We start from the raw sequence: 10,546 nt of genomic DNA on the forward strand, positions 1-10,546 counted from the left end.
CGAGATAGGGAGGCTTCCCGGATCAATGCCTTGGCCCCGGCAATCCCTGGGGACCACTCCTTCTGCCCCTGTCGGGGTTTCCGGTTCTCACTTCAGCTGCTGAGCTGATGCAGAGCTGCCTGTCTGAGGCTCTCGCTCCAGGGGAGCCGCAGCACCACCGACGTGCTACACGTCTCCTCTCTCCTTCCCTGGCTCCCCCCTGCCGCGGGGTTTGCTGGGGTTTTTAAACTTTCCCGCAGCAACCGCTGCGGCTGCCACAATTGGCTTAGCTGTTCCCCTTACCGGGAACAGCTGTTTAAACAGCCGGCGTAATGCCGGCTCACGCGGCTGTAATGGCGGCCGCGGCTGCAGCCGCGGTCCCAGCTCTGACGCTGCCATCCCTCCTGGGGGTAAGTGACCTGGCCTGGGGTTATTTTTAGGGGTTATTGCTGCCCCCCAATCCTCTCTGTCCCCTGTCTGTGCCTGTGACGGCGGCACGCCGCCATCACAATACTCTTTACTGTGATCCCCACTAATATAATTTAGGACCTAATCAATAATAACTTGAATATGTGCTTATGCTTCTAACAATGTGTAGCAGGCTGCAGGTCTCAGGGGCTTCAGCCCAGCTGCAGGCAGTAAGAAAGTGATTACAAGCCTACCTAGGAGGACTGGACCAGCTGAGGAGGATAATTGGTTGGTCCAGGGAAAGTTAAAAACTCCCACGGAAGAGAGCTAGGGGAGAGAGGGAAGGCTGCATAGCTAGAAGCTGCAGCATCAAGCCAGGATACTCTCTCAGGGTCTGGGAAAGACCATAGGTTGTAAGTTAAACCTTTACTGTTTATGAATGTATTTGGTTGCTGATGGATGGTTTACATATTATCCTGTGGGACACGTTTGCCCAGAGAATTAAAGACCGAACTGCCAACCTGCTACACAAAGCATGTTAGCTTCACGTATTCAACTCCCATTAACTTATTCATACCAATTGAGACAAATGCTCTATGACACATGATCAAGCGCTTTGCTAAATCAGGGCATTTGTTGGTCAAATCTGTACAAACTAGACAACAACTGTCCCCTTGGTACACCATTCAGCATGCCAGCACATCTATATTCACTTTTATCCAACATGGAATAGAATGTAAAAATACCATTCCCTGATCTCAGTCTATTTTTAACTCTGAAGTATCTAGAGGAGCATGGCCAATCTGTAGCACACATGCCACAAGTAGCATAGACTTCATAGATTTCATAGACATTAGGGCTGGAAGGGACCTCACTAAATCATCAGGTCTAGCCCCCTGCCCAAGGGGCAGGAAGTCAGCTGGGGTCAAATGGTCCCAGCAAGATAGGCATCCAAGTGTTTCTTGAAAGTATCCAGAGTAGGTGCTTACACCACCTCTAAGGGGGAGTCTATTCCAGGCCCTAGGGACTCGGACAATAAAGAAGTTTTTTTCTTATGTCCAGCCTAAAATACTATTCCAGGAGTTTGTAACTGTTAGACCTTGTCTTCCCTTGGGGTGCCCTACCGAGCATATGTTCTCCCATTTCCTAAAACACACCCCTTATGTACTTATAGGCTGCCACCAAGTCACCCCTGAGCCTTTGCTTTTCCAGGCTGAAGAGACCCATGGCTCTCAGCCTCTCCTCATAAGGCCTGCTCTCTTCTCCTCTAATCATGCATGTGGCTCTCCTCTGGACTCTTCAAGCTTCTTCACATCCTTTCTGAATTGCAGAGCCCAGTATTAGGTACAGTATTCCAGCTGCAGCCTCACCAAGGCCAAGTAAAGTGGGAGGATGACTTCCTTGGTCTTGCTTGAGATGCACCAGTAGATCCAAGCCAGAGTTTATTTTGCTTTGCCAGTTGCGGCACTGCATTGGTGGCTTGTGTTCATCTTGTGATCAATCATGACCCCAAGTTTCTTTCAGTCATGGTGCAAGCATGTGTAGGACTCCCAAGCCTATAAGTATGATGGGGGGATTTCTCCCGAGGTGGAGCACCTTGCATTTCTCTGTGTTGAATGCCATCAGGTTTTGATTCACCCACCTTGTGAGCCTGTCGAAGTTGGCCTTAATCACCAGCCTACCTTCTAGCATGACCACATGTCCCCATAGTTTGACATCATCAGCAAACTTAGCCAGTCCGCTTCTGACACCAGAATCCAAATCCAGATCATTAAAGAGTACAGGTCCAAGAATGGAGCCCTGGGAGACATCACTGGTCACCATGCACCATGTTGATTTGGTACCATCGACTATCACTCTCTGAGCATGTGCAGCCATAGTATTTGACTCATGGCAGATCTGGCAGGGAGCATGATGAATAGTGCAGATAAGGCAGGGAGGAGAGTAGATTATTGGATCAGGAAGGGAGGAGAGAGCAGAACAAAGTCCTGGGCAGGGAAAAGGAATTTGAGAGCTATTCAGTGAGAGAGAGGGACTTACTTTATGGCATGTCAGCCAAAAAGCTTGGCTCCTACTTAGAGTTAAAACGCCAGGAGCAGTTGCAGGAGGGTTGTAGCCCTGAAGCCCTGGAGCAAGAATAGTTGTTCTATTGTGGTTTAAATAAGGCATACCCTTGCCTAGTATCAAAATATATCAATATTTTGTTATAGAAAAATGAACCAGAATTTTGACTTTTCACTGCAGTTGTCTGCTGGTTTGCTTTATAACGTTTGTATGGAGTATAAAAAAGTATTACCTCCAGAGACTAAACTATGAGTAAAAAAAAAGTTAGCTAAATAAATATCTGTAGCAGACTGCCAGCTCAAGGGGCCTGGTGATAGTCTGAATGCTGCAGAAGCTCTAGCCCAGCTGTGAGAGGCATGGGTAACTGATGTGTCCTGATACTGGGGGAGCACCAGTGGCCAATCACTAACCAAGGGAGGAAGAGGGGAGTCCCCCAGAGGCCAATTGCCACCACTGGCAGAAGTGCTGGCAGCAAACCCAGAAGTGCCACTGGTGCTTCTCTCAGCACCTCCACATCTCAGGGGGTGCACCTGGCATTGCCCCCCACTCCCCAGCCAGCGAGGGCCAATCTCAGGGTGGGCATGTGCCCCCTCGTATCTCACCTATGCATCGCCAATGGTGAGAGGTAACCCTAGTTACAGACTGCTCAGGAGGACTGAGCCAGCTGAGTGAGATAAGTAGTGGGTGCAGGAAGTCAAAGGGACTCCAGGGAGGGGAAGCTAGAGAGAGACTTCCAGAAAAAAACAAGGGCTTGTGGGGAAGGAGCCAAGGAAGATAGACAAATAGGATCAGATGGATTTGAGAACAGAGAGATACAGCTAGAGAGACTTCTAGAGGGAGGCTTGGGAGAGACAGGGATTTCAGGGAGACAGAGAGACCTGAGAGAGGATAGTCAGATTCCTGAGAGCTGAAAATAGAAACAGAGACCACCAGAGAAGGAGGATTGCGTGTGGATTGAGCAGCGGTGAGCTGGAAGCTGCTTCTCAGGGTCTGAGAAAGGCTCAGCACTGTGAGTTAACTCTTGAGGATGGATGTTGAGTACAGACTGATACTCTGGTATTCCTATGAGACCATACGCCTAGAGACATAAAAGAACTGTGGGAAGTGTTAAAGACTGAGAAACTGTGTGAACTGAGCAGTATCCTGAACCCACCACAATATCACTGTTTCATTCTGAATAACATGGTTCTGAGCTGTATCCACACTCAGTTCATCAACTCAAAGCATGAACTAAATAGTGATGTATCCTGTCACAAGTATATTTTTTTCCTGAAGTTACCCTGCCTCAATTTCACAACATAAGCATTCTCCCCTACCAGTAATTACTTGCCTAGTGTAGTCTCATTCACTAAGAGAAAAACATATCACTAATTTGAGTTTGTTCTGTGACCATTTTTCATCATTTGACCGGATATCCCCCCAGCCTTCAAGCTATTTAAAGTAAATTGTACACATAAGGAAATATAGAGAAAGCTTGCTAAATATAGAGAGAATGCAGTTACAGAGTCTTGGGCAGACAAGGTTCTTTGAGTAAATCCTACATTTTTTATTAGACCAACTAAAATAGTTGGAAAAATTCTTCTTTGCGAGCTTTCAGGCACAAACACCCTTCTTCAGGCAGAGAAAGCATCTGCAGTTGTCATGTGCTCTTCCTGCATGGGATAAAATAGAAGCCAGAGGCCAGTATGCAAGAATGCCAGTCAGTGAAAATGCAAATTATGGCAGATAATGGGTGAGAAACAGATGGGGAAGGGGGGAAGAGGAATGTAGACCTGGTAGTAAGATATTGCTGGTAAATGGTAGAGAGGTTACCTGGGGTATCAGATGTTAGGCAGGTTATGATGTGCCATAAATCCAATGTCTATATTTAGTCCATGATTTTTTGTATCCAGTAGGTTGATGAAGTGAAGCTTGTAGGCTCATCTGCAAAAGGGGTTTTGTAAATTCCCTTGGAAGAGAAGAACTGAGAAATTGGAGAGAAAGTGGTTATCTTGTGAGTAATGTGCCCCCACAGGTAATTGGGTATTCTTGTCTTTGATAGAGTTTCAGTGTACGTTGATTCTGGTACATTGCAGTTGTTTGGTTTCTCCTACATATTCTCCATCAGGACATTTGGTGTACTGGATGAGATATATTACATTTCTGGAGGTGCAGGTATAAGATCCAGGAATGTGGATGGTTCTGTTATGGCGTGTAGTTATTGTGGGGGTGGTGACGATATGTTGGCAGGTTTTACATTTCTTATCATAGTATGTATGGTCTAGATCCATTTGGTGTGTTCTGGACCATAGGAAATTTGCTTCTGAGGATGAGGTTGGTGAGGTTCAGTGCTTGTTTAAAGGCTAGAATGGATGGCTGTGGGAAGATCTTTTAAGAATTGGGTCTTCTACTAATATGGGCTGCAACTGTTTGAGGATATTTTGTATAGGTTCCAGGGAGGGATGATATGTCATAACTAATGGTGTGCAACTGATGCGAATTTTCTTTCTGTTCTGCAGCAATTCTTCACATGGTATCCAGGTGGCTTTTTCATAACTAATGATGTGCAGTTCATCTCTCTGGAGAAGTATCCTTGTTGAGTGAAAGCCTAGGTGGCTCATAAAAAGGTTGGCATATTGTGGAGCCATTTTGCTGTCAATAGCTGTGCCCATGGTCTGGAGAAAGTGTTGGTTTTTGAAGTGAAGTTGTGTGTGAGGATGAAGCGGATAAGTTCAGTAATATCTTTAGGTCTGTACTCTGAGTTATAATCGTGCTCTTGTAGATATGTAAGGCAGGCTTGGATGCCATCCTGGTGTGGAATATCGGTATATAAGCTGGTAACATCCATGATGGCCTACGGGGTGTTGCTGAGAAGGTGGTCTATGTTTTTAAGTTGTTTAGAAAGGCTGTTGTGTCTTGGACAAAACTCGCTCTTTCGGTGACAAGAGGTTTTAGGATTGATTCAATGAAACCTGGTATTTCCTTTATTAGGCTTCCATGGCTGGATCTCATAAGTCTGCCAGGGTTCCCTTGTTTGTGGATTTTAGGGAACATGTAAAAAGTTCCTGGGGTGGGTAGTGGGGGAGATCAAGTTCTGCAGTTTTTCTTGTAGTTCAGATGGAAATGATTTGATGGTAGTTTGGAGTTTTAAGGTGAAAAGGGTAGGAGGATCTTCCTCTAGTTTTGTGTAGTATGTGGTGTCAGAGAGTTGCCTGCTGGCTTCCTTTATGTAGTTAGAGTCTCAGCACATATATACCTTCCAAAGAGGAATCTTTAATTTCCTGCAAAAGTGGGGTAAAGGAGAAGAGGGAATTAATCCAAATTATTATGCTTTCCTACAAGCAGGTAAATAAATGAAAATATGTAAATAGATAATGCTATTAGTATCCCAACAGGTAAGTGAAAAATATAAATAAGACACTAATGTAAAGAAAACAATTATGTGACTTTGTGTGTGTCTGTGTGTGTGTGCGCGCGCGCGCACACGTGCACACACACACACACACACACACATATATATAGCTAAGTCCCTGTGTGTCTAATAGTATTAGCCTGCAATAGTACTAAGAGCTAACTGTTAAATGCCCACAAGGTGTTGAGCATTGCATCTAAAGCCAGACAAAATCTGTATGTTGTACTGTACAATAGTACACACCAAAAACCATTAAAAAGCTTTGGAGTATTCAGATACACTGTGTATAACTGCATCTCATAATATAGAGATAAGCATAAAACATGGCAAATGAATAGTTGCTAAGGATACTTTTAAAGAAAGGCCTGTATTCCCATAGGCATAATATTAGCGAATATTGTTATATAATCATCTAGCCAAAATAAATTATTTAACAAATTATTTAACTGAAGAAGCCTACATTTGGTAACTACTACAATCGAGGGCTTCTTCAGTGTGTACTAAGCTGTGGCGTGAATATTTAACACACTATCTACTCCATATTAACTCCTTGTGTGGATATTCTTAGTATACTAAACTTGGTCCACTTCTAAATACATGCTCTGATTTGTCCATTAATGATGTTAGCGGGAAGGACAAATTGTGCTGTAAACTCAGACCTTGGTTTATTGTAAAGTAAATTCCCCATGCAAACAAGCTCTGAGCCTCTTATGAAACATGCACAAAATTTACAAGTAAAAAAAAAAAAATCACAGGTGCATATCCTTGGCACTATTATAATACTGTTATTATATCAGGTGTTCTACCCACTGCACTGTGAAGGTCTTTAGAGAATTGAAAATCTATGGTTATTTACATTGGAGGAATTGGAAATATAACTCCTGGGTGCTAACTTGATAATAATTACAATTAAATATTTGTTGGCAGCCATCATTTTAACTCATCAGTTTTTCCGTTTGTTTAATTACGCCATCAGAAAATACTCAAAACATCACCTCCACGTGCACAGGAGTTCTCCCAATTGCATTGCTCCTTTACAGCTCTCCATTTTTTGGATAAAAGAAGATGGCATAAGAGCAGTGGTAGCAGCAACAGCACAGATATATTTTATTAAAATTAATTAGAAGATTGTGGTGTTTCATGCTATTTTACTGACTTTTAACTCTCTGAACAGTGTGATGGAAAAAATGAGACCTACGCTCTGAATTTAACCAAGGAGCAAAGTAGTAGCATTTTCCTGAAAGAAAAGAGATGGCATTCAAGATTCCAGTGGGGAGACACAAACTTTTAAAAGAGCTTCAATAATAAATCTAATTATAACTGAGTTTGCACTTTGAATCTGCCTTTTGTCGTGTCCTCTCCGTAGACAGATTTTTCTCTAGTTCTGTATTAACACCTGTTCTTCCACATAAAGAGCCTCTCTTCACTGGGCACACAGCCTCTATGGATAGATTGCTTAATAACCACATTTTCAAGGGCACCCAGGGGAAGCATCACTTGCTCAACCTTGGCCTACATTCGGCATCTGCCACTGCTTCAGTTGCTTCATTGAAAATAGTTACCTCCTAGAAAAGTAATGGAGGCACAGTACTCATGGGCATTATTGCAGAGATCCAGCTACAAATAATACCAATATTTCCTAACCCAAGTTTTTATTGCACTTATTCCTTGGTACAATGAGCTTATATATATATATATATATATATATATAACCCTCACAAACAACAAACATACTGAGCTTACAAGTCTATCTTTGCTTACAAGTCTATATTTTCCTATATCACGCTGACACAATAGACATGGAGGTACATGGCACGTGGACCTACTTCAAACTAGGGATGTAAAAAGTTAAATGGTGAAACTATAATTATATTTATACCATTAATGCATTACAGTTAACATTTAAAACAGACTATATTGTGTAAATTATAATGTGGTTTACTGGTACTACTTTTCACAACTACCCTTCCCTGAGGCAGCCCAGACCGCCTTTGCACACTGCCTGCCCCTTCCAGCAGCAGTTCACACCATGTAAATCCAAGTGCTGGGGCCAGGGTGGAAGGAGGTAGCAATGGAGCAAAGTTGCCTTCTTCCCAGATGAGGAGAGGTCAGGAAGGGGTGGCAGAGCAAGGGAGGCAGGGCAGAGTATGGTGGCCAGCAGCACGAGACCCACTTACTGCCAGCCTGTGTCTCACCCTGTAGCAAGCAGAGTGGGTGCTGGCTACTCCTGGCAGCCCTGGCTACAGGGTGAGCTCAGGTGGAGGAAGCTGCTGAGCCATGCCTGCAATCGGTGTTTTGCTCCTTTAACTGTTTTCCTAGCCCTCAGATGTCTCTATCCAATGTCCAAGTCAGTAAATACCTTTGTTTCTCTCCCATTTGGATCTCCATGGTTTGGGGCTGTAGGACCCACATGTTGCATTAAAGCCCACATGTTGCATTAAACCCACGTCACACTGTTCTCCTCAGCTAAGGGACAGCAGCTGGTGGAACCCAAACAGTAAGTGGTGGCCCCACAACATGTCAGAGGGTCAGACTGGGTATTGGGTTTGGAGGCAGAAACAGCATCAAAAAAGCAAAATGCAAGGGGTTCCCACCAGCTCTGCAGTCCCAGCAGGGAGCTTGGGTCCTTCTGCAGGTGTCCCAACTCCCGACGCTGCACTAAGCCGAGCATTAGCCCAGCCCAAATGGTGCAGGGAGACACCCCTAGATGGTAGGTATGTGTTATTGGTTAAATGGTTAACCAATATATTTATAAGAGTTTAAATGGCTAATTTTTTTAACAATGCTTACATCCCTACTTCAAACCTCTGCGTTTGTCAGAAAGGAAATAGAATAAATTTTGACATCCTTAGCATCCTTTCAGATATGTTTAAAAAGCCCTAAATGTTAATCCAGAAATAGAATAAAAAGTGATGCTATTCTTTCAGCCCACATTGTAGCCTAGAGGGTGTGGAGAGTGGTAGCTAGCCATGTCTGAAGGCAACCAGAAAGAAGAGTAGATTTGCATCTTATAGACTAACTAAATCAGAGATATAAGAATACGTTTTCATGAGCTCAAGCTCACTTTATCATCTGATGACAGGCCCTTCATCTTCTGATACAAATCTACTCTGCCTAGAGTGTGTGGCCACATAAAGAAATAGCGGGCTGGGTTATGTTTCCTCTTAATCTCCAGCACTAGTTACCATGATAGCAGATAACAATACAGATGAGGGTCGTCTTGGAAAGATCTATACCCTATGCATGCAAATTGGAAGAGTCTTGTCTTCAGCTTGTGCTTCTATTTGAACTATTCTAAACTAATTACAGAGTGCTTGGAAAGTAGAAATGAAGCACCAAGAAACCATTGCCACTTCTAACACTGATCACATTTTAAATGTACTTTCAAAACAGATTTTTTTTTGTAAAATGTCATTTAAGTACCTCACAGTTATTTCCTGTCCCCCACTTTCCACAATCCCCTTTACAATATTTGTATTATGTGAGGTCCAACTGGTTACCCTAATGTTTAAAACATGAAGTGAAACCCCTGCTCTGATATAACCAAGGCTACACTCTGCTTTTTCAGAGCAAAGCCAAAACAGCCTGTTACATGCTAGGAGAGACAGAACTGGTTCTTTCTCCTGAACATACAGGGTACATCTACATGTGAGCTATACTGCAGTTGACTAATTAGCTCCACAGTAAAGCATCACCATCTACACATGTGCCAGCATTAGGAAGCATAAATTAATTAACTCCATCAGGGACTGTCATAATACTCCTTGTCATAATACTCCTTCACCAAGTACTATGATGGTGTCCAAGTCATTTTTCTACATAGTATAACAATGCTTTCTGATTCAGCATATGCAGTTTCAAACGCTTTTTTCAGTTTTTCAAACCTGCCATTCACAATGCAGTCTCTCATAAGAAGAAATTCAAGGTGAGCATATTTTCTGTTTTTCTAATCCTTGACCTAAAATACAAAGCCTTTAATCTGTCACACATCATAAGAGACAGCAGCATTCTGTATCTCCCTAACTTTTGCAACAGTTACACAGTTATAGTTTGCTCTGTTAGCTATTCCTTATATTCCCGTCATATGCCTAGCAACTCAGGAGAACAAGACAGAACATTTCATATAGAATACGCTAAAGGTTAGGCTAAGATAGCACTCTACTGCTTTTCACGCTGAATACATTTCAAGTCTGAAGCCTTACTCAGGGACTTCAGCAGAATTCATGCAAAATGCTTTGCAAATAAAACAAGCCAAGCTGAATCACAGATATATGATTAACTGAACAGAATCAAAAGGGAGAGAGCCTCAGGGAAGAGGGGATGGCACTTTCATGGAAGAGTAAATAGAAGAAAACTTTTAATGTAAAGCTGCCTTCAAAACTTGAAAAAATGGAGGTTAGGGGTTTTCTTTTCTTGGTTTATTTTTGTTTTGGTGTTGGTTTGTTTTATTTTCTCTGTTCGTTCATTATGTAATATTTGAATTGAAAACTGCAATATTCTTGTTTTAATTTAAGTCAGACCAAAAAAAACTGGAAGTCAGAATCTAGGGCTCTATCCCAATTTAGTTACTTATGACCATGGCAAGTCACTTAATTTCCCTGTTTCATTTTCTGTGTACAAGGAAGGGAGAGATATGGAATTAATGGGAGAGTACTCCCTTTTCCAGCAAGATTTGCATCCTAATTTTGATCTGACTAAATCAAG

Source organism: Alligator mississippiensis, chromosome 2 (genome assembly GCF_030867095.1).
Source record: "Alligator mississippiensis isolate rAllMis1 chromosome 2, rAllMis1, whole genome shotgun sequence".
In the NCBI taxonomy this organism is placed as follows: domain Eukaryota; kingdom Metazoa; phylum Chordata; order Crocodylia; family Alligatoridae; genus Alligator; species Alligator mississippiensis.